This window comes from Orcinus orca, chromosome 13 (assembly GCF_937001465.1).
Source record: "Orcinus orca chromosome 13, mOrcOrc1.1, whole genome shotgun sequence".
In the NCBI taxonomy this organism is placed as follows: domain Eukaryota; kingdom Metazoa; phylum Chordata; class Mammalia; order Artiodactyla; family Delphinidae; genus Orcinus; species Orcinus orca.
Genome location: NC_064571.1, coordinates 21,890,624 through 21,916,285, shown reverse-complemented (window position 1 = coordinate 21,916,285; position 25,662 = coordinate 21,890,624). Strand labels below are relative to the sequence as shown.

At 36.1% G+C, this 25,662-nt stretch overlaps 1 pseudogene; it reads right to left on the bottom strand.

The window, feature by feature from the left end:
- Positions 1-7,249: 7,249 nt before the first annotated feature.
- On the bottom strand, positions 7,250-7,884 carry LOC101279100 (high mobility group protein B1-like; annotated as a pseudogene).
- Between the last annotated feature and the right edge of the window lie 17,778 nt (positions 7,885-25,662).

Sequence of the window (25,662 nt, the reverse complement as noted above, 5' to 3'; positions counted from 1 at the left end):
TAAGTGAAACTTTCTACTATTTGATTGTATGTTTATTCAATTAAAATTATCTTCAAAAATACATTTTTTTCTTTACATATTTATCTAGTCTGCAGTTCTCAATAGGAGTGATTTTGCCCCCCAAGGCAAATTAGTTAATTAGTCAATTGACTTTTTAATTCAAACTGTATTACATATACAGAACTATTTGAGAAACAAAGAGCATATTTATAATATGCTACTTTCAAAATCCAGTCATTTCAAGTGTCAATTTTCATAGTTTTATATAACTCATGCATATATGCATTAATGATTTCACACTATTTTAATTTGGTTTATCTTGAAAAACTTCTAACTACTTCTTAGTTCAGTTGGTTAGAATTTCTATTGATTGCTGAAATTAAAAAAAAAGTAAGAACAAGTTGTTTTATATCAGTGTTAAATTGAATATTTTGATTATATTCTCTTTGACTAAGTGACTAATTACATTCTAGTATGTGAAAAGGAGGATTTTTTTTCCCTCCGTTTAATGTTTAGTTTTAATTCATGTGTATTTTCTTAAATTTTTCATTTAAAAGTTAAACTTTAAATTAAACTTTTAAAGCCCTTAAAATATCTAGTTAATATTAGATGCCATATATCTGATTTTACTAATTATAATATATTCTGACTCTTGCAAAAGGCTCTATTGTTTCACATAGTTGGAAGTAGATGTTTTTAAACAGGCAAGTACTATTTATTTCTAAGTTTACTAAGTATTTGTTCACTTCATCTTATAAGTGTTTTCTGAATGTTATTAAACGTCTTGTTGGTATATACTGAGATAATGTGCCATTTTATAATGTAATTGTCTTTGGGTATTCATTTCTTTTAGCCTTGGCTTTCCCAATAAGCATAATCTCTCTTTCCTAACTCTTACTCTTTTACTCTAAACTGATCAAGGTGATAAAAAGCCACCATATCTAGCATGCATCATTTCTAATGATTTAAGTGCATGTGTATATCTGGCCCCATCTGTGGTATAGTACTTTTGAGCCCCAAATGTCCTTAAATGTCATTTATGCATTCATTCAACCCAAATTTGTTGGGAGTTTACTATGTGCTGAGGGGATGAGCAAATTTTTCTGTAAAGCGACAGACAGCAAATACTTTATGTTTTGAGGGAAATACACCTTTTCTGTTCCATGGTCTCTCTTCCTTATTCTCCTTTACCTCCACCTTTTCTTCCTCCCCCTCTTCTTCATTCTCCGTCTCCTCCTCTTATGTCTTCTCCTAGTTTTTCTTTGCAACCCTTTGAAAAAATGAAGTGTTCTTAGCTCACTGATCATACATGTGCCATTTATTGACTCCTGTGTTAGTATTAGGGCTACAGTGGTGAGTGATGAGTGATGCTGATAAAATCTCCACTTTTACAGAGTTCACACAAATTACACTTGACTAAAACAAACTCTAGAAGAATACAAGCCACTATAATATTCAATAGTATCTGTCAGTTGGGAGATTCAAAGGAAGACCATTTAGCATTAAGACCCAAAGGATCATGAAGACTTCAAAGGATCATGAAGTGACTTACTGTTTTGTCCTATTAGTCTTACATTTTCAGTCTCTGAAGAGTAAAATTCCAAGAAGGCAAGGCCAGTGTAGATTTTCATGACCACTGTCTCTTCAGATTCTAGTCCCACGCTTGTCAAAGGCTAGGTAAATATTTTTTGGATAAAACCAGGGTAAAAGAGATATTTCACAGGATCCCTTCACATTTCTCACTTGAATACAAGGTGGAAAGCTGCTTCCTTCTCTGGTTGGTAGGGAACAGGTTTCTGAGCCTGTGTGGAAAATTTGATCTTAATCATTTTGTTGGCATAGCCTCTATTTCATAAGGGGAAGTAGGGGTAAAACTTGAGGTAAAGACTGGGTAGTGATTTATCAATCAACAGTCACATTTTATTAATGGGAAATTTCTTCCATATTCTGACAAGAACTGTCATTCTCACTTTCCATGGATTATTTCAATGCCTTCTTAAAGCATTTTAAAGAGAGGTATGAACACTACTGTCTTGTTCAGAAACCAAATCACAGATTTTGGAGGTCCTTTACCCCAGCTTTAAATTTACATATTCAATTATTTGGTGAATGATAAAATGGAAAGGTGTTGCTGTTAACATGATGTGTGGGTTTCAACTGGGTTTGGCAAATTTGGAAACCAGAAGCTTTTAATCCAGTTGTCTCATCTCAGGGGATTTCTTGGCCTTAGTCACTCTAGGCAACTAAGTTTTCCCTTCTAGTTCCACGGATGTCTAGCGGTGTGTGTGTGTGTGTTTGTGTGTGTGTGCATGTGTGTGTGTGTGTGTTTTCAACCACTAATGCTTTACCTCAATAAGAGATCTCCATTTTCACTGCCATGACTCTACTCTGAACTCTCATATCTGAAACTAGGACCACTGTAGTAGTTTTCTAACTGTTCTATCTCCAGTTTTTACACCAGGATTTTCTTCAAGTGTTGCATCCCAATAATTTTAAAATTCAAATGTGATCATGTCAGAACTTGCTTAAAACCCTTCAGTGACTTTCCTTAATTGAAAAGACTTTCCCTAGTATGAACTAGACAAAAGTAGCTCTTTGAGCTCGCTATGGCCTACTAGACTAGCTGCATCAAAAACTGTAAAACTTTTAGCTTTTCATGTTAACTAGCCTGGCCTTATTTCCATTCTAGAAATCATATTTTGTCTTTCCATAATCAGGCTTTCACAAATTCTGAAAGCTGTACTTGCATAATGCTTCCCAAGCACTGAGCTGTTAATCCTTATTTTCATTCCAAGTGCAGATGAGATGGCTTTCTCCCCATGATGCTCTGGCATTGGTTAGATTTCTCCATTTTCTAGCTCTCTTAGAACACTTTTATTCACTTTCATATAATTTATCAGAAATATACAAATAAAGAAATAGAGCTTTAGCTAGATATAGTGAAAGGAGAAAAATATTGGTGATATTATAATAATTACAGTTAGTACACTAAAATATTATAAATAATAACTTGAAGGAATTGGAATTAAAGACATGCATGCACATTTGTGCTATTTATGTATACTTTTACATTTTTTGCATGCCTTAGTAGTTTTCCTAATTATCATATATTGGTTTTGGAATTTAAAAAATAATTGTTTTTTCTGTCTCATTTATCAGAAGTTCTATTTAAAGAGGTCAGGAACTGTTATTTTTATCCTAAAGGCACATGAAAATTTAGCACAATGTATAGTACTAACCTGTCACTCTTTATTTATTTGGTGAATATTTTAATAAAAAAAGGAAATTAAGAAAAATGTTTAAATAAGTGAATAAATAAATAAATAAATAAGTGTAATACATTTGCCATGTTCCCACTGTGGCTTAATTAATTTTTGGTATCTTCTACTTTAGTTCTGTACATCTTCAGCCATGTTTTTCCAGACAAACAGCACAAATTGTGATAATCTGACCCACAACATTTTCTAAAGCTGTTTCTGCCTTTAAATAGGAGTCTTCTGAGAACAGGCCTTAAGAACTTAGAAATAGGGTAGTGGTCCAATAGCAGGGCCAGTATTTTATGTGTAAGAATAAACTTCATGACTCAATTCATGCCATGTGGACACTCTCTTAGTTTAATACATTTTATAGCAAAACCCAGTCTCACATTCTTAGAGTTCAAAGAGCAGAAGTGACCTTCCACCTGAGGTTTCCAAGTTTCAAGCAGCATTTCTGAAGCTGAAAAAAATCTCTCAGTAGAGCTTTTCTTCCCTATAATTATTTAATAATATTGAAGGAAATGTGCAAAAATACATTACTATCCAGTTCTAAAAAAATAAAGCATTTCTCTAACTGGGGAAGAAGTGGTACTACAGACTTCAATAATCTATCTGAAGCACAAAGAACTGTTCCCAGAGGGTAGCTTCTTGTCTCATCACAGAAAGAATTCAGAAATGAGAAAGGAAGGCCAAGAAAGTAAAGTGAGGATTTATTTAAGTGATAGTATGCTCTCAAGGGGAGAGTGGGCTCAGGTCAATAGTTGCCCTGAGTTTTATTGGCAAGCTGTTTATGTGGGGTTTAAAATTCAAGGGGCAATATATCCACTGGGGAGGTAGGAGTTTGGGGCTTATATTCCCTGATTTTCATCAAAGCTCCACTTTCCTGAGGGGAGGAGGGCTTTTTGTCCTTATTTTGTCTTGGTTGGAAGTCTCATGGATTCAGTGCATGATGGGTACTTCTTATCTGCAAGTCTAATGTCATTGTAATGGGGACATAATGAGCAAAAGGTTACATTTAGATGTTGGAGATTCCTACTGTTCCCTCTTTGTCTGCCTCCAGGATACTTATCATCCCAAAATGTGTGGTTTCCTGTCAGTCTGGAGGTTCCTGCTTTTCTTTGTCCAGGGACTCCCTTGGTTTACAAGATGCATTTTTTCCTGCCATCTTGCCCATGGCCCCCTTTCTCTGTTCATATCTAGCCACCTGCTTTAGCACAGCAACATCCAGATTATTTGCAATTGATTAGCTTTGGATCCAAAAAAGCTTTTCTGTTGCTATGTAATCACCATTGTTCATTTCCTTACAGCTCTGTGGTTTGCACTGAGAAATAAGTATACACTGTTTAAAGGAAATTCTTAGATTTAAGTTATAGTAAAGGATTAATTTCTCTGTATTCAGCTAATTTTCTGCTGCTGCTTCCATTGTCATTTTTACTGATGAACATTTATAGGAATATCATATCATGAATGAAAGATTGTACAAGATTTCAGATTTTTGGAAAAGGAATGCACTTGTGTTGGGGTGGTCTTCATAAACTGCATAATATTCTTATTCCCTTAGCCCTAAGATACCAAATATTTACATGGAGTAAAATGGTCAAAGCATCATTTTCCTGTAAAAAACCCAAAATGTTAATCGTTATAATTGCACTAGTAGAGAGTATAATCCTGGTATTATGTAAAATAAAATTTTGGGAAATGAAATTATACTTATCGTGAATGAATTTTGAAGAGTAATGCTAAGGCAGAGAATTTGAAATAAAAAGTTCAATTTAAAATAGTTGTTTTTTCTTGATGTTTTTGCAGGAAAATGGGGCGTGAGAGGATGCTCGTGTCCCAGGTCTCGGACAAATCCCTGGGGTAAGCCACCAAGTGAAGGTCCTTGGCTTCTCACATGAAAGAATTTAAGAGCAAGCCAAAGTAGAGTGAAAGCAGATTTATTCAGGGAGATAAACACTCCATAGACAGAGTGTGGGCCATCTAAAAGGCAAGAGGCCCCAGGGTAAGGGGTTGTTAGTTTTTATGTGATGGGTAATTTCATAGGCTAACAAGTGGGAAGATTATTCCAACCATTTTGGAGAAGGGGCTCAGTTTTCCAGGAATTGGGCCACTGACCACTTCTTGGCCTTTTATGGTCAGCCTTGGAGCTGTCATGGCACAGGTGGATGTGTCATTTAGCTTGCTGATGTGTTATAATGAGCATATACTGAGTCTCAATGTCTAGTGGAAGTCAACTCGTCCACCACCTCTGACCTATTTGGTTCTAATCAGTTTATGTTGTGTCCTTGGGCTATGTCATTCTTTTAAAAGTTGTGCCCTGCCCCCTTCCTTCCTGTCTCAATGTGTATCAAAGTTCTTAAAATCTTTATCTTTTAGTGGAACAACCTGAAAATATATATGAAAGAACCAGTGAAATACAAAGTAGTATATTTAATTTGTTTTAATTCAGACCTATCAACTATATACTTGAGGGAATCATAGATCTCTCTGAATAGCTGATGAAAAGATGAATATTTTTCACAGAAAATAATGCAACTACACAAAATACATATAAATTTATACTGAACTTCTTCAGCTTCCCCTGACTCTCCCTTTAACAAGAACCCCCACCCCTATACTTCTATCTGGGCCAAGGGCTCTGGTGGATCCTGTCTCAGAGTGTGAGTTCCTCAATGCCTCCAGATAATAAATATCACAGGCATAGAAATTAAATTATACAAAAAATGAATGACAAATATAAAAAATAGCATATATACAGGAAGATTAGGTTAAGAATAGCAAATGCTCCAATACCCTGATACCAACATCTGTACTGTCTAATTGAAGATGATTTTTAATCACAATCTTAATACCCCTCATTTACAAAATTAGAATCCTAAATAAACCTATAAATTTTATATCTGATTTATAATTTAAAATTGAACCAACTTGGTACTTTAAAATCTATATAGTGAAACTGGCTTTCCTTCTTTGTACTTGTTTATAGTAATAGAAACACTAGACTATAAATTTGGCACAGAAATAAAGTCTCATTCTTTTTTTCATATTTAGCACCTTGCAAAGGATTTACCATATTCAAAACGTAAGAGCATATTTGTGGAGAGAAGGAAATAAGAAAGAAATTTAAGAAGTGTTGAAAGAAAAAATAACTACAAAGGAAGGAATGAAGGAAAGAAGAATAAAAGAAGAAATAAAAAGTAAGAAGCAGTTTAGACAATTACCTGCTATTTTACTGAAGTTCCCCAAAGACCTCCCTCTGTCTTTCTCTGATTTTTTCCTATAAAATGAGAATCTTAAACCTCACAGAGAAAATAAGAACTTCTTCAAAATAGAATTTACTCAAGTTTACTGAGTCTCCCTTAGACTAAGAATTCAACTGTGAATTAGGGATGGTACTATGGACACTGGAATAACAAAATGAAAATGCCCAAGTTGGTGCATTTATTGTCTCCTTTCTGTCTGCTTCTTTCAAAATCTCCATATTCAATCCCTTTATAACAATATTCTAAAATATTTTTTTCTACTTCCCAATCCATTAACTTTACTCTCTTTCCTTTACAGCTGATCTTTATTTATCATTCAAATGGATGTTTTTACCCATATTACTTAGGATTGAGCCATAAAGAAGGTAAAGCATTTGCACTGTAAAAAAAATGCAGTTAAATCAAAGGATTTTATTTACAGGGATGAGATGAGATGTCTCTGTGCGGTACCTAAGGTATTTTTTTTCTCAGAAATCTCTTCTCAGTAATCCAGTGTTCCTAAAAATCATGTAGTTTACCCTACAGCCTATCCTTTTATTTTATTTTTTTTTACATTTCAATTGTTTTCTTTAAAAGGAGTGAGTTGTGTACAGGGTGGTTAAATGCTTTATAGATGAGAAAAAAAAAACTGCACTAGAACCAACATATTCATCATCATCATCTTCTTCCTCTTCATCCTCTTCATCTTCCTCCTCCTCCTTATCCTCTTTGTCTTCCTCACCTTCATCCTCTTCCTTCTTTTTCTTGCTTTTTTCAGCCTTGATGACTCCCTTTTTTGCTGCATCAGGCTTCCCTTTAGCTCAGTATGCAGCAATATCCGTTTTGTACTTTTCCTTCAGCTTAGCAGCCTTCTTCTCCTAAGGCTGCTTGTCATCTGTAGCAGTGTTATTCCACATCTCTCCCAGTTTCTTTGCAACATCACCACTGGATTAGCCTGGATGTTCTCCTCTGATTTTTGGACAATACTCAGAACAAAACAAGAAAAAGGCCAAAGGAGGCCTCTTGGGTGCATTGGGATCCTTGAACTTCTTTTTTGTTTCCCCTTTAGGAGGGATATAAATTTTCATTTCTCTTTCATAACGGGCTTTGTCTGCCTCTGCCATGTCTTCAAACTTTCTTTTCTCTTTAGCAGACATGGTCTTCCACCTCTCTGAGCACTTGTTAGAAAACTCTGAGAAGCTAACTGAAGCATCTGTGTGCTTCTTGTGCTCCTCCCAGCAAGTTTGCACAAAGAATGAAAATTTTGCCTCTCGGCTTCTTAGGATCTCCTTTGCCCATGTTTAATTATTTTTCCTCTGCAAGGCACAGAGTCGCCCAGTGCCCGTCCGGCTCTCACTCGCCCTGACGCTGTCTCTATGTAGCTTAATGTATGAGTTTTTTTTAATAGCTGTGTAGTACTCAATTTTAATAAATGATGAATTAGTTGACCTTATATTTTTTGATATTTTTGTTTTACAACCATAGTCTCATTATGTAAAAATAATGAGCTGAAATGAGTAACGTATGTAAAATTTTATGTCTAACATGACATTTCATTATGAAAATTGAAAGTCTTGGGACAGTGTAGGGGAAAAAAATTTTCCTTGTCTCTGTTAGGATTCTGTCTAATCCGAAAATCAAACAGACAAAGACAGATTAATAAGAAAAAAGTATACAAATTTTATTGAATTGTTACATGCACATGGGAGCCTTCACAAGAGAATGAAGACCAGAAGAAGTGACCAGAGCAGGAAGGTTTTATATCTTTTAGACAAAGAAACTATAAATTTGTAAATAATTGACAAGACAAAGGGATTTGGGCTAGCTGTAGTAAATGTTGAAAAAATTTACATCAAAAAAATCTGCAGAATGGGAGAAAATATTTATACATCACACAACTGATAAGGGGTTAAGAACAAAAATATATTCAGAACTCATACAACTCAATAGTAAAAATACCTAGCTGATCAAAAAATAGGCAGAGGACCTGAATAGACATTTTTCCAAAGAAAACATACAAACAACAAACAAGTACATGAAAAGATGCTCAACATCATTCATCATCAGGGAAACTAAATTACAGCCACAATGAAATTTCACTTCATACCTGTTTTAATGACTACTATTAAAAAGACAAGTGATAACAAGTACTGGTGAGGATGCAAAAAGGGAACACTTGTATACTGTGGGTGGGAATTTAACTTGGTGCAGCCACTATGGAAAACAGTATAGAGACTCCTCAAAAACTTAAAAGTAGAATTATCCTATAATTCAGCACTTCTGGATATACATTGGAAGGAAATGAAATCACTGTCCAGAAGAGAGATCTTTATTACAATATTCATTATAGCATTATTTGCAAGAGTTGAAACATGGAAACAACCTGTGTCTATCAAAGGATGAATAAATGAAGAAAACATGGTGTGTGTGTGTGTGTGTATGGGTGTGTGTAATTCTGCCATAAAAAAGAAGAAAATCTTGCCATTTGTAAATGCATGGCTGGACCTTGAGTGCATTATGCTAAATGAAATAAGTCAGACAGAAGAATCTGTCTTTTTTACACTTTGTACTATATGATCCTATGTATATGTGGAATCTAAATAAACTCATAGCAGTAGAACTGATTGAGGGCTGCCAGAGGTGGGGGTGAAGTGGGGGTGAGATGGGGGAATTGGGTGAAGATGATCAAAAGGTACAACTTCCAGTTATAAAATAAATAATTTCTGGGGATGTAATGTGCAGCATAATGATTATAATTAACAATGTTATTTTGTAGATTTGAAAGTTGTTAAGAGAGTAAATATTAAAAGTTCTCATCACAGGAAAAAAAATGTAACTATGTGAGCTAATAGATGTTAACTAAACATATTTCAGTGATTATTTCACAATATACACATATATCAAATCATTATGTTATACATCTTAAACTTATACAATATTGTATGTCAACTATATCTTAATAAAATAGGGGAAAATGTCACTAAAATTATAAGCATTAGTATAACAAGTTTTGTTTGAACAGATTTTTTGACTCTGAGTTTTCCTTTTCTTGTAATTAGAATGTCTTATTTCCTCCTGGTACAGAGAGGATACCTTTCTCATTGGAATTTTATGACCTGTTTCAAGGAAGAAGGGAGGGTGTTAGGTCAGAGTAGGCTTCCTTCCTCTGACATTTTAATTGTCTTAAACTCTTTCAGCTAAGATATTTAATATGCTGAGGTGTTATATTTTGGGGTAACATGTAAGATTCAACAGTGTTAAGGCTCTTAAAATTTAGTTACAATGCAGACTTTTCATTCAAAAGTATCTTGGTGACTTCCAGTTTCTGGTTCCATATGTGAGGAGCTTGAAAAGCTACTTCATTCTAAAAAGTAAAAGCTAAACAGACCAAAACATCAACAACTCTTCCTGGATCCATAAGAGTGGAGGACACGGGACAAACCCCTGCCCCTACGATTGGAGAGATTGGTAAATATGGGAACTTATGTCTTCCTGGAACAGAGACACCTAGGTGAGCAGAAAACTCCTTGGGAACAAGTGCCTGGGCAGGAAAACCTGAACTGTAACTGAAGAATTGCTGGAGGCTCAGTGTGATCAAGTCTAAGAGTTAAAACTCCAGGGGTACCCAGTCATAGAGATGTCCCCACAATATTGTGAGATTTACCTCCGTGAGCTCAACCAGGTTCTTATAGTGAATATCACAGAAAACTTGCCACATGTTTCTGGCATGGGGAGGGGAAAAGTAACCATTCTGAAATATACCCTAGCACTCAGTTCTTAACAAAACATGCCCTCAGAGGGAAATATTTAACCAGAGCCTAAACTGCTGGGGTATTATCAGGGCCTAACTAACTGGGGGAAGGGAAGTACCCAACATCAGCCTACTTTAGCTGTCCTGCCCTGCCTACTTATGGGTGGTGGTGTCATGGAGGAGAACTGAACAACTCTTGTGAAGTTTAAGACCAGAGGCACAGGATCAGTGAAAGACTGAGACAGAAATCATGGGATTATGGGATGCTTCCCCTCCCCCTACACCTCACCATCACATTACTAAAGGCCTATTTACAGCAGTACCTTTTTATTTATTTATTTTTCCTCAAGCTTTTCTGAGGTATAATTAACAAATACAAATTGTACATATTTAAGATATACAACATGATGGTTTGATATACATTGTGCAGTGTACATATCTGTAAAATGTCAAACACATAGAGAAGTAGGTAAATGAGTCATAGTAAAACCACAAAATGGCATGTAGCAGATACAAATTTTGTAGATTGTACCTATTGATATATTTGTCCATACTGATGTGACACACAGTCATAATACATATTTTTAATAGAAGAGCTCCAGGGACTTCTCTGGTGGTGCAGTGGTTAAGAATCCACCTGCCAATGCAGGGGACATGGGTTCGAGCCCTGCTCTGGGAAGATCCCACATGCTGTGGAGCACCTAAGCCCATGCACCACAACTACTGAGCCTGCACTCTAGAGCCCATGTGCCACAACTACTGAGCCTGCATGTCACAACTACTGAAGCCCACACACCTAGAGCCCAGAACCCACAACAAGAGAAGCCACTACAATGAGAAGCCTGCGCACCACAACGAAGAGTAACCTCCACTCGCCACAACTAGAGAAAGCCCACGTGCAGCAACAAAGACCCAATGTAGCCAAAAATAAATAAAATAAAAATAAATAAATTTATAAAAAAATAGAAGAGCTCCCTTCTTTAATATGAGTGGCCATACTGGTAATATTCTGATTTTCCTCTCTCGCCTTAACTTTTTGTTTAGTATTAATATTATAACTCCTACTTTTTCATTTTTTAATATTTTTCTTTCCTGATTTCTGAGTCACTTGGCTTTAGATTATAATTTTTATACTGCATATTATAACTTTTGATTTTTCTACAGGGTCTGACAGACTCGATTTACAACATCCTGTCAAACTTTGATTTTTATTGTTATGATTGTTATGTTTGATGTACCTCTTTATTTATGCAGTGTAGTGATATAGTATTTTAGTTTTAAAATTTGTTTTATTCCTGTATTTGGCTGTGTGGATAATACTTGCAGTTTTCCCTTTGATGATTTAAAAGTGAAGCATTCTTTTAAAGTTTCTGTTTCCAGATGCTTTCAATTGTAAAATGTGTATATGTACATGTATGTGTAAATGTTAAAAATTTCAACAATTAATAAAATCTGAAAATTAAATGAATGTTCACTGTTGCTATCATTGTTGATTCAGCCTTAGTACTTTAGACACTTCTACACTTATTAGGTGACATGAAATGTATTTTTTCCTTTCTTTTTCTTCTCCCTCATATCTTACCTCTCCTGCTCCCTGTTCTTTTAACAAACCCGAACCCCATTTTGACAAAGATGAATCTATGATCATGTGAGATTAAATAACTTTCCCAGGTCACACAGATCTAAATATGGAGAACCTGACTCCATTCAACTCCAGAGTACTTATTCTTTATTAGTGCATTTATGAATTTGCAATTGTCTTCTTATCATTTATCAGTAAAATACCAATTATAGCTGAGATCTTAGAAAGCAGATTTCCTTTAGGACACAGGCAAGTTTCAGGAACAGAAGACATTGAACTTTAAATGTGCATCATGACTGAGGATTTGTTGGAATTTCACAATATCCCCACAGTCAGGTACTGATTATCGTTCACAAAGTTACATTTTAAAATGACTTTCTATTTTGATAAAAGAGTGATGAGTTTCTTTATTGTAGGCACTACTTACAGGTTCTGATTTAAGTGCTACCCCCTTTTTACAACACCGCTATTTCTGGGTCAAATAGTATAGACCATCATCTTCTTTCTCTGATCGAAGAACTTTATAATTTGATGCTGTAATGCTTTTCCTTGGGAGAAAACATTCTCCAATATACTTCTTTCCCCCACCATGTTGTATTTTTAGTTTATAAGAAAATTAGAAAAATAGCTGAATCTGTTGATATGTCCTTTAATTGAGTGGTCCTGGGTATAAGAAGAATACTTAGGGCCTTCTCTCCTGGTAATGTCCATGAGCACTTGCCAAGAGGCATTGGTACTGTATTTATAAATAGAAAGTTCTATGGAAATAGAGATCATAAAAAAATAAATAAAACTAACAAAAAGTTATTGTAATAATGAAGAGAAAAAGCATACTCAGTTACATTGGTTAAAAAAAAGAAAAAAAGAAAAAGAAAAACCTGAAAAACAACTCATCAGATAGTATCACAATTAAAAAAAATAAAGTTTATTTTCACCTTGCCTTTGTTATCATTATTTGACAGGTAGATATTTGGAAAATATCTTATTAAGCTTTTATTCTGTACCAGGCTCTCCAATGTTTGATTGAGAACAGAATCCTTTTTTTTTTTTACATCTTTATTGGAGTACAATTGCTTGACAATGGGGTGTTAGTTTCTGCTTTATAACAAAGTGAATCAGTTATACATATACATATGTTCCCAAATATCTTCCTTCTTGCGTCTCCCTTCCTCCCACCCTCCCTATCCCACCCGTCTAGTTGGTCACAAAGCACGGAGCTGATCTCCTTGTGCTATGCAGCTGCTTCCCACTAGCTATCTATTTTATGTTTGGTAGTGTATATATGTCCATGTCACTCTCTCACTTTGTCACAGCTTACCCTTCCCCCTCCCCATATCCTCAAGTCCATTCTCTAGTAGGTCTGTGTCTTTATTCCTGTCTTACCCCTAGGTTCTTAATGACGTTTTTTTCCCTTATATTCCATATATATGTGTTAGCATATGGTATTTGTCTTTCTCTTTCTGACTTACTTCACTCTGTATGACAGACTCTAGGTCCATCCACCACATTAAAAATAGCTCAATATCATTTCATTTTATGGCTGAATAATATTCCATTGTATATATGTGCCACATCTTATTTGTCCATTCATCCAATGATGGACACTTAGGTTGCTTCCATCTCCTGGCTATTGTAAATAAAGTTACAATGAACATTTTGATACATGACTTTTTTGAATTATGGTTTTCTCAGGGTATATGCCTAGTAGTGGCATTGCTGGTTCATATGGTAGTTCTATTTGTAGTTTTTTAAGGAACCTCCATACTGTTCTCCACAGTGGCTGTACCAATTCACATTCCCATCAGCAGTGCAAGACTGTTCCCTTTTCTCCACACCCGCTCCAGCATTCATTGTTTCTAGATTTTTTGATGATGGCCATTCTGACTGGTGTGAGATGATATCTCATTGTAGTTCTGCTTTGCATTTCTCTAATGATTAAAGATGTTGATAATTCTTAGATGTGTTTGTTGGCAGTCTGTATATCTTCTTTGGAGAAATGTCTATTTAGATTTTCTGCCCATTTTTGGATTGGCTTGTTTGCTTTTTTGTTATTGAGCTGCATGAGCTACTTGAAAATTTTGGAGATTAATCCTTTGTCAGTTGCTTCATTTGCAAATATGTTCTCCCATTCTGAGGGTTGTCTTTTGGTCTTGTTTATGGTTTCCTTTGCTGTGCAAAAGCTTTGAAGTTTCATTAGGTCCCATTTGTTTATTTTTGTTTTTATTTCCATTTCTCTAGGAGGTGGATTAAAACGGATCTCGCTGTGATTTATGTCATAGAGTGTTCTGCCTATGTTTTCCTCTAAGAGTTTGATAGTTTCTGGCCTTACATTTAGGACTTTAATCTATTTTTAGATTATTTTTGTGTATGGTGTTAAGGAGTGGTCTAATCTCATACTTTTACATGTACCTGTCCAGTTTTCCCAGCACCACTTATTGAAGAGTCTGTTCTTTCTCCAGTGTACATTCCTGCCTCCTATATCAAAGATAAGGTGACCATATGTGTGTGGGTTTATCTCTGGGCTTTCTATCTTGCTCCATTGATCTATATTTATGTTTTTGTGCCAGTACCATACTGTCTTGATTACTGTAGATTTGTGGTATAGTCTGAAGTCAGGGAGCCTGCTTCCTCCAACTCAGTTTTTCGTTCTCAAGATTGCTTTGGCTATTCAGGGTCCTTTGTGTTTCCATACAAATTGTGAAATTTTTGTTCTAGTTCTATGAAAAATGCCAGTCATAGTTTGATAGAGATTGCATTAAATCTGTAGATTGCTTTGAGTAGTAGAGTCATTTTCACAATGTTGATTCTTCCAATCCAAGAACATGGTATATCTCTCCATCTATTTGTATCATCTTTAATTTCTTTCACCTGTGTCTTATAATTTTCTGCATACAGGTCTTTTGTCTCCTTACGTAGGTTAATTCCTAGATATTTTATTATTTTTGTTGCAATGGTAAATGGGAGCTTTTTCTTGATTTCACTTTCATATTTTTCATCATTAGTGTATAGGAATGCCAGAGATTTCTGTGCATTAATTTTGTATCCTGCTACTATACCAAATTCATTGATTAGCTCTAGTAGTTTTCTGGTAGCATCTTTAGGATTCTCTATGTATAGGATCATGTCATCTGCAAACAGTGACAGCTTTACTTCTTCTTTTCCGATTTGGATTCCTTTTCTTCTCTGATTGCTATGGCTAAAAATTCCAAAACTATGTTGAATAAGAGTGGTGAGAGTGGGCAACCTTGTCTTGTTCCTGATCTTAGTGGAAATGCTTTCAATTTTTCACCATTGAGGACGATGTTGGCTGTGGGTTTGTCATATATGGCCCTTGTTATGTTGAGGTAACTTCCCTCTATGCCTACTTTCTGGAGGGTTTTTATCATAAATAGGTGTTGAATTTTGTAGAAAGCTTTCTCTGCATCTATTGAGATGATCATACGTTTTTTCTCCTTCAATTTGTTAATACGGTGTATCACAGTGATTGATATGCATATATTGAAGAATCCTTGCATTCCTGGAATAAAACCAACTTGATCATTGTGTACGATCCTTTTAATGTGTTGTTGGTTTCTGTTTGTTAGTATTTTGTTGAGGATTTTTGCATCTATGTTCATCAGTGATATTGGCCGGTCTTTTTCTTTCTTTGTGACATCCTTGTCTGGTTTTGATATCAGGGTGTTGTTGGTCTCATAGAATGAGTTTGGGAGTGTTCCTCCCTTTGCTATACTTTGGAAGAGTTTGAGAAGGTTAGCTCTTCTCTAAATGTTCAATAGAATTCACCTGTGAAGCCCACTGGACTGGGCTTTTGTTTTTAGGAAGATTTTTAATCACAGTTTCAATTTCAGTGCTTGTGATTTGTCTGTTTATGTTTTCTACTTCTTCCTGGTTCAATCTCAGCAGGTTGTGCTTTTCTAAGGATTTGTCCATTTCTTTCAGGTTGTCTATTTTATTGGCATAGAGTTGTTTGTAGTAATCTCTCATGATCCTTTGTGTTTCTGCAGTGTCAGTTGTTAATTCTCATTTTTAATTTCTAATTCTAATGATTTGAGTCTTCTTTTTTTCTTGATGAGTCTGGCTAATGGATTATCAATTTTGTTTATCTTCTCAAAGAACCAGCTTTTAGTTTTATTGATCTTTGCTATCATTTCCTTCATGTCTTTTTCATTTATTTCTGAACTGATCTTTATGATTTCTTTCCTTCTCCTGACTTTGGGTTTTTTTGATAGTTTGTTTTTCTTTCTCCAATTGCTTTAGGTGCAAGGATAGGTTGTTTTTTCAAGGTGTTTCCTGTTTCTAAAGGTAGGATTGTATTGCTGTAAACTTCCCTCTTAGAACTGCTTTTGCTGCATCCCATAGGTTTTGGGTTGTCACATCTCCATTGTCATTTGTTTCTAGGTATTTTTTGATTTCCTCTTTGATTTCTTCAGTGATCACTTCGTTATTAAGTAGTGTATTGTTTAGTCTCCATGTGTTTGTATTTTTTACAGATCTTTTCCTTTAATTGATATCTAGTCTCATAGCGTTATGGTCAGAAAAGATGCTTGATACAATTTCAATTTTCTTTAATTTACCAAGGCTTGATTTGTGACCCAAGGTATGATCTATCTTGGAGAATGTTCCATGAGCACTTGAGAAAAATGTGTATTCTGTTGTTTTTGGAAGGAATGTCCTATAAATATCAATTAAGTCCATCTTATTTAATGTATCATTTAAAGCTTGTGTTTCATTATTTATTTTCTTTTTGGATGATCTGCCCATTGGTGAAAGTGGGGTGTTAAAGTCCCCTACTATGAATGTGTTACTGTCGATCTACGCTTTTATGGCTTTAGTATTTGCCTTTTGTATTGTGGTCCACCTATGTTGGGTGCATAAATATTTACAATTGTTATATCTTTTTCTTGGATCGATCCCCTGATCTTCATGTAGTGTTCTTCTTTTTCTCTTTCTAATAGTCTTTATTTTAAAATCTATTTTGTGTGATATGAGAATTGCTACTCCAGCTTTCTTTTGGTTTCCATTTGCATGGAATATCTTTTTCCATCCCCTCACTTTCAGTCTGTATGTGTCTCTAGGTCTGAAGTGGGTGTCTTGTGGACAGCATATATATGCATCTTGTTTTTGTATCCATTCAGCCAGTCTATGTCTTTTGGTGGAAGCATTTAATCCATTTACATTTAAGGTAATTATTGATATGTATGTTCCTATTCCCATTTTCTTAATTGTTTTGGTTTTGTTATTGTAGGTCTTTTCCTTCTCTTGTGTTTCTTGCCTAGAGAAGTTCCTTTAGCATTTGTTGTAAAGCTGGTTTGGTGGTGCTGAACTCTCTCAGCTTTTGCTTGTCTGTAAATGTTTTAATTTCTCCATCAAATCTTAATGAGATCCTTGCTGGGTAGAGTAATCTTGGTTGCAGATTTTTCTCCTTCATCACTTTAAATATGTCCTGCCACTCCCTTCTGGCTTTCAGAGTTTCTGCTGAAAGATCAGCTGTTAACCTTACGGGGATTCCCTTGTATGTTATTTGTTGTTTTTCCCTTGCTGCTTTTAATATGTTTTCTTTGTATTGAATTTTTGAAAGTTTGATTAATATGTTTCTTGGCATGTTTCTCCTTGGATTTATTCTGTATGGGACTCTCTGTGCTTCCTGGACTTGATTAACTATTTCCTTTCCCATATTAGGGAGATTTTCAACTATAATCACTTCAAATATTTTCTCAGTCTTTTTCTTTTTCTCTTCTTCTTCTGGAACCTCTATAATTCTAATGTTGGTGTGTTAAATGTTTTCCCAGAGGTCTCTGAGACTGTCCTCAGTTCTTTTCATTCTTTATTCTGCTCTGCAGTAGTTATTTCCACTATTTTATCTTCCAGATTACTTATCCGTTCTTCTGCCTCAGTTATTCTGCTATTGCCCCCTTCTAGAGTATTTTTAATTTAATTTACTGTGCTGTTCATCATTGCTTGTTTCATCTTTAGTTCTTCTAGTTCCTTGTTAAATGTTTCTTGCATTTTCTCTATTCTATTTCCAAGATTTTGGATCATGTTTACTATCATTATTCTGAATTCTTTTTCAGGTAGACTCCCTATTTCCTCTTCATTTGTTATGTCTGGTAGGTTTTTGTCTTTCTCCTTCATCTGCTGTGTGTTTTTCTGTCTTCTCATTTTGCTTATCTTACTGTGTTTGGGGTCTCCTACTTGCCAGCTGCAGGTTCGTAGTTCCCATTGTTTTTGGTGTCTGTCCCCAGTGGCTAAAGTTGGTTCAGTGTGTTGTGTAGGCTTCCTGGTGGAGGGGACTAGTGCCTGTGTTCTGGTGGATGAGGCTTGATCTTGTCTTTCTGGAGGGAAGGTCCACGTCTTGTGGTGTGTTTTGGGGTGTCTGTGGAGTTATGATTTTAGGTAGCCTCTCTGCTAATGGGTGGGGTTGTGTTCCTGTCTTGCTAGTTGTTTGGCATAGGGTGTCCAGGACTGTAGCTTGCTGGTCATTGAGTGAAACTTGGTGTTGGCATTGAGATGGAGACCTCTTGGGGAGATTTTCACCTTTTGATATTACGTGGAGCTGGGAGGTCTCTTGTGGACCAGTATCCTGAAGTTGGCTCTCCCACATCAGAGGCACAGCACTGACTCCTGGCTGCAGCACCAAGAGCCTTTCATCCACACAGTTCAGTATAAAAGGGAGAAAAAGTAGAAAGAAATAAAGAAAGAAAGAAGGAAGATAAAAGAAAATAAAATAAAGTAAGATAAAATAAAGTTATTAAAATAAAAAATAATTATTAAGAAAAAAATTAAACAAAACAAAACAGAACAGAATGGATGGACAGAACCTTAAGACAAATGGTGAAAGCAAAGCTATACAGACAAAATCTCACACAGAAGCATACACATACACACACAAAAAGAGGAAAAGGGGAGAAAATAATAAATCTTGTTCTCAAAGTCCACCTCCTCAATTTGGGATCATTCGTTGTCTATTCAGGTATTCCACAGATGTAGGTACATCAAGCTGATTGTGGAGATTTAATCCACTGCTCTTGAGGCTGCTGGGAGAGATGTCCCTTTGTCTTCTTTTTCGCACAGCTCCTGTGGCTCAGCTTTGGCTTTGGCCCCACCTGTGTATGTAGGTCGCAGGAGGGCATCTGTTCTTCCCTCAGACAGGACAGGGTTAAAGGAGCTGTTGATTCGGGGGCTCTGGCTCACTCAGGCTGGGGGAAAGGAGGGGTATGGAGTGCAGAGCGAGCCTGCGGCTGCAGAGGCCGGCGTGACGTTGCACCAGCCTGAGGCACGCCATGCGTTCTCCTGGGGAAGTTGTCCCTGGATCCCGTGATCCTGGCAGTGGCAGGCTGCACAGGCTCACGGGAGGGGCAGTGTGGATAGTGACCTGTGCTTGCACACAGGCTTCTTGGTGGCGGCAGCAGCAGCCTTAGTGTCTCATGCCCGTCTCTGGGGTCCGCGCTGTTAGCTGCGGCTCATGCCTATGTCTGGAGCTCCTTTAAGCAGCGCTTTTAATCCCCTCTCCTTAGGCACCAGGAAACAAAGACGGAAGAAAAAGTCTCTTGCCTCTTCGGCAGGTCTAGGCTTTTCCCCGGACTCCCTCCCAGCTAGCCATGGTGAACTAACCCCCTGCAGGCTTTGTTCATGCCGCCAACCCCAGTCCTCTCCCTGCTCTCCGAACAAAGCCCGAGCCTCAGCACCCAGCCCCACTCGTCCCGGCGGGTGAGCAGACAATCCTCTCGGGCTGGTGAGTGCCCGTCGGCTCGGATTCTCTGTGCGGGAATCTCTCTGCTTTGCCCTCTGCACCCCTGTTGTTGTGCTGTCCTCCGCAGCTCTGAAGCTTCCCTCCTCACCACTGGCAGTCTCCACCCGCAAAGGGGCTTCCTAGTGTGTGGCAACCTTTCCTCCTTCACAGCTCCCTCTCACTGGTGCAGGTCCCTTCCATAATTTTGTCTCTGTTTATTCTTTTCTCTTTTGCCCTACCCAGGTACTTGGGGAGTTTCTTGCCTTTTGGGAGGTCTGAGGTCTTCTGCCAGCCTTCAGTACGTGTTCTGTAGGAGTTGTTCCACGTGTAGATGTATTTCTGGTGTATCTGTGGGGAGGAAGGTGATCTCTGCATCTTACACTTCCGCCATCTTCCACCTCTCTCCAGAATCCTTTTAAGTCCATCATCCTATACAATATTCCAGACATCCATTTTTAATTAATAGTGGTAGGTATGAAAAATAAAAAATATTCATCTTTCTTCTCTGCATAGATATCTGGAAACACACTTTAAATGATAAGTATTTGTTTTAACTAACCATAGACTTAATTATGAAAATGCACGTTATTTTAATACTATTAATGAGGTTCACTCTGAAAAAGTCTTATGTGTGTTTATGTGTTTCATTATTTGGTTCTCTCAAGAAATAAGCCCTAGAATTTGAGTTTAAATGATTAGTAAGAATTGCTCCAGGAAAAATTAGTAATAGAGTGAAGAAAGCAGTCTGGGGAAAGGGAGGACATGATTTCACGTAATGTCCAGACCTGTCTGTTAAGGTACTCTGGAGTGTAAACTAGACTCAGGTCAGGAAGTTGGACTTTCTTCCTCCTGATAGGTCAGACATTGGCCATGATCTGTCTCCAAAGTCATAAACGTCTCAGGAAATTCTGGCTCCTTTGAAAATCTTGCAGCTGTAGCATCCACTGATGGCCCCAAGTATGAGCTAGAAAAGCTTGAGGAAGATGATGGTTAAGTGCAAAATAATTGTAAGAAGGACCCAGGGATTTAGACCAGGCTCTCATAGTATTGGCCACCATGTGGTTAATACTGCTGAACATTTTGTTTTTTTCTCAAATGTCTGCCATCCTTTAGCTATTCTGTGTTTTTAATACTTTCTTTCTTCTTTCCATCCTTATAATAGGAAGAAAATAAAAACAAAATGAGTTGGAGGAGCAAATTTTTCAGAAACAAATGAAAAAAGTGCCGGCTAATATCAGAGAAAATTAAACACATCTCTGTTTATCTGACTTCTCATAGACCATTTAGCTTCACAATGGTCCCTCCACTGCTCAGTTATGGATTGCTTATTTGTTCTAAATATAGGAATAACCACTGGTCTTAAAATTGGTCCACAAGAAAGACTCACAGTCTGATATTAAATAAGTCTCTTTCTTACACATAAGAACACATTCTCTTTTTTTTTTCATACATAATAACACTAATATCTTGGAAAACATTACTAGGAGACACATATTCTTCATTTTTGTATCCTCCATGTTATCATGTTGCCTCATACCTGGAAAATGCCTTGTAACTTTATTTATTTATTTATTTTTAAATATCTTTATTGGAGTATAATTGCTTTACAATGGGGTGTTAGTTTCTGCTTTATAACAAAGTGAATCAGTTACACATATACATATGTTCCCATATCTCTTCCCTCTTGTGACTCCCTCCCTCCCACCCTCCCTATCCCTCCCTCTAGGTGGTCACAAATCACCAAGCTGATCTCCCTGCGCTATGCGGCTGCTTCCCACTACCTATCTATTTTACGTTTGGTAGTGTATATATGTCCATGCCATTCTCTCACTTTGTCACAGCTTACCCTTCACCCTTCCCATATCCTCAAGTCCATTCTCTAGTAGGTCTGTGTCTTTATTCCCATCTTGCCCCTAGGATCTTCATGACCTTTTTTTTTTCTTTTTTTTAGATTCCATATATATGTGTTAGCATACAGTACTTGTTTTTCTCTTTCTGACTTACTTCACTTTGTATGAGAGACTCTAGGTCCATCCACCTCACTACAGATAACTCAGTTTTGTTTCTTTTTATGGCTGAGTAATATTCTATTGTATATGTGTGCCACATATTCTTTATCCATCCATCTGTGGATGCACACTTAGGTTGCTTCTATGTCCTAGCTATTGTAAATAGAGCTGTAATGAACATTTTGGTACATGGCTCTTTTTGAATTATGGTTTTCTCAGGGTATATGCCCAGTAGTGGGATTGCTGGGTCATATGGTAGTTCTATTTTTAGTTTTTTAGGAATCTCCAAACTGTTCTCCATTGTGGGTGTATAAATTTACATTCCCACCAACGGTGCAGGAGTGTTCCCTTTTCTCCATATCCTCTCAGCATTTATTGTTTGTAGATTTTTGATGATGGCCATTCTGACTGGTGTGAGATGGTATATCATTGTAGTTTTGATTTGCATTTCTCTAATGATTGATTATGTTGAGCATTCTTTCATGTGTTTGTTGGCAATCTGTATATCTTCTCTGGAGAAATGTCTACTTAGGTCTTCTGCCCATTTTTGGATTGGGTTGTTTGTTTTTTTTTTTTTTGTTATTGAGCTGCATGAGCTGTTTATATATCTTGGAGATTCATCCTTTGTCCATTGATTCATTTCCAAATATTTTCTCCCAATCTGAGTGTTTTCTTTTCACCTTGTTTATGAATTTATTTATTGTTTATGTTTATTTATTGTTTATGAATTTCCAATCCAAGATCATGGTATATCTCTCCATCTATTTCTGTCATCTTTGATTTCTTTCATCAGTGTCTTATAGTTTTCTGATTACAGGTCTTTAACCTCCTTAGATAGGTTTATTCCTAGGTAGTTTATTCCTTTTGTTGCAGTGGTGAATGGGATTGTTTCCTTAATTTCTCTTTCTGTTTTTTCATTGTTAGTGTATAGGAATGCAATAGATTTCTGTGCATTAATTTTGTATCCTGCAACTTACCAAATTCTTCAATGAGTTGTAGTAGTTTTGTGGTAGCATCTTTAGGGTTTCCTATATAAAGTCTCCTGTCATCTGCAAATAGTGGCATTTTACTTCTTCTTTTCCCATTTGGATTCCTTTTATTTCTTTGTGTTCTCTGATTGCCATGACTAGGACTTCCAAAACTATGTTGAATAATAATGGTGAGCATGAATATCCTTGTCTTGTTCCTGATCTTAGAGGAAATGCTTTCAGTTTTTCACCATTGAGAATGATGTTTGCTCTGGGTTTGTCATATACGGCCTTTATTATGTTGAGTTAGGCTCCCACTATGCCCATTTTCTGGAGAGTTTTTATCATAAATGGGTATTGAATTCTTTCAAATTTTTTTCTGCATCTTTTGAGATGATCATATGGTTTTTATTCTTCAATTTGTTGATGTGGTGTATCACACTGATTGATTTGCTTATATTGAAGAATCCTTGCATCCCTGGGATAAATACCACTTGATCATGGTGTATGATCCTTTTAATTTGTTGTTGGATTCTGTCTGCTAGTATTTTATTGAGGATTTTTGCATCTGTATTCATCAATGATATTGGTCTGTAATTTTCTTTTTGTAGTATCTTTTTCTGGTTTTTGTATCAGGGTGATTGTGACCGTGTAGAATGAGTTGGAGAGTATTCCTTCCTCTGCAATTTTTTGGAAGAGTTTGAGAAGGATGAGTGTTAGCTCGTCCCTAAATGTTTGATAAAAGTCACCTCTGAAGCCGTCTGGTCCTGGACTTTTGTTTGTTGGAAGATTTTTAATCACAGTTTGAATTTCAATACTTGTGATTGGTCTGCTCATATATTCTATTTCCCCCTGGTTCAGGTTTGGAAGATTATACTTTTCTAAGAATTTGTCAGTTTCTTTCAAGTTGTCCATTTTATTGGCATGGAGTTGCTTGTAGTAGTCTCTTATGATGCTTTGAATTTCTGTGGTGTCTGTTGTAACTTCCCCTTTTTCATTTCTAATTTTATTGATTTTAGTCCTCTCCCTCTTTTTGTTAATGAGTCTGCCTAAATGGTTATCAATTTTCTTTATCTCCTCAATGAACCCGTTTTTAGTTTTATTGATCTTTGCTATTGTTTTCTTTGTTTCTATTTCATTTGTTTCTGCTCTGATCTTTATGATTTCTTTCCTTCTACTAACTTTGGGTTTTGTTTGTTCTTCTTTCTCTAGTTCCTTTAGGTGTAAGGTTAGATTGTTTATTCGAGATTTTTCTTGTTTCTTGAGGTAGCATTGTATTGTTATAAACTTCCTTCTTAGAACTGCTTTTGCTGCATCTCATAGGTTTTGCATCATCGTGTTTTTGTTGTCATTTGTCTCTAGATATTTTTTGATTTCCTCTTTGATTTCTTCATTGATCTCTTGGTTATTTAGTAACGTATTGTTTAGTCTCCATGTGTTTGTGTTTTTTACGTTTTCTTCCCTGTAATTTATTTCTAGTCTCATAACGTTTTTGTCAGAAAAGATGCTTGATATGATTTCAATTGTCTTAAATTTACCAAGGCTTAATTTGTGACCCAAGATATGATCTATCTTGGATAATGTTGCATGTGCACTTGAGAAGAAAGTGTAATCTGCTGTTTTCAGATGTAATGTCCTATAAAGGTCAATTAAATCTATCTGGTCTATTTTGTCACTTAAACCTTGTGTTTCTTTATTAATTTTCTGTCTGGATGATCTGTCCATTGGTGTAAGTGAGGTGTTAAAGTCCCCCACTATTATTGTGTTACTGTTGATTTCCTCCTTTATAGCTGTAAGCATTTACCTTATGTATTGTGGTGCTCCTCTGTTGGGTACATATATATTTATAATTGTTGTATCTCCTTCTTGGCTTGATACTTTGATCATTATGTAGTGTCATTCCATGTCTCTTGTAACATTCTTTAATTTAAAATCTATTTTATCTTATATGAGTATTGCTACTATAGCTTTCTTTTGATTTACAATTGCATGGAATATCTTTTTCCTTCCCCTCACTTTCAGTCTGTATATGTCCTTAGGTCTGAAGTGGGTCTCTTGTAGATAGCATATATATGGGTCTTTTTTTTTTTTTTGTATATATTCCGCAAGCTTGTGTCTTTTGGTTTGAGCCTTTAATCCATTGACTTTTAAGGTAATTATTGATATGTATATTCCTATTACCATTTTCTTAATTGTTTTACGTTAGTTTTTTGTAGGTGCTTTTCTGCTCTTGTGTTTCCCACTTAGAGAAGTTCCTTTAGTATTTGTTGTAGAGCTGTTTTACTCGTGCTGAATTTTCTTAGCTTTTGCTTCTCTGTAAATCTTTTGATGTCTCCACTGAATCTGAATGAGATCTTTGCCTGGTAGGATAATCTTGGTTGCAGGTTCTTCCCTTTCATCACTTTAAATATATTGTGCCACTCTCTTCTGACTTGTAGAGTTTCTACTAAGAAATCAGCTTTTAACCATATGGGGGTTCCCTTGTATGTTGTCATTTTTCCCTGTTGCTTTTAAAAATTTTTGTTTGCTTCTAATTTTTGTCAATTTGATCACTATGTGTCTCGGTGTGTTTCTTCTTGTGTTTATCCTGCCTGTGACTCTCTGTGCTTCCTTGATTTGGGTGGCTATTTCCTTTCCCGTGTTAGGGAAGTTTTCAACTATAATCACTTCAAATATTTTCTTGGGTCCTTTCTCTCTCTTGTCTCCTTCTGGGACACCTATAATATAAATGTTGGTGCATTTAATGTTTTTCCAAATGTCTCTTAGGCTGTCTTCATTTCTTTTCATTCTTTTTTTCTTTATTTTGTTCTGTGACACTGAATTCCACCATTCTGTCTTCCAGGTCACTTATCTGTTCTTCTGCTTTTGGTTCCTTGTCATGTATTTTTCATTTCAGTTACTGTTTGTTCATCTCTGTTTGTTTTTGTTATTTAATTCCTCTAGGTGTTTGTTCTTTAATTCTTCTAAGTCTTTGTTAAACATTTCTTGCATCTTCTCAATATTTGCCTCCATTCTTTTTCCAAGGTCCTGGATAATCTTCACTATCATTATTCTGAATTCTTTTTCAGGAAGGTTGCCTACCTCCACTTCATTTAGTTGTTTTTCTGGGATTTTATCTTGTTCC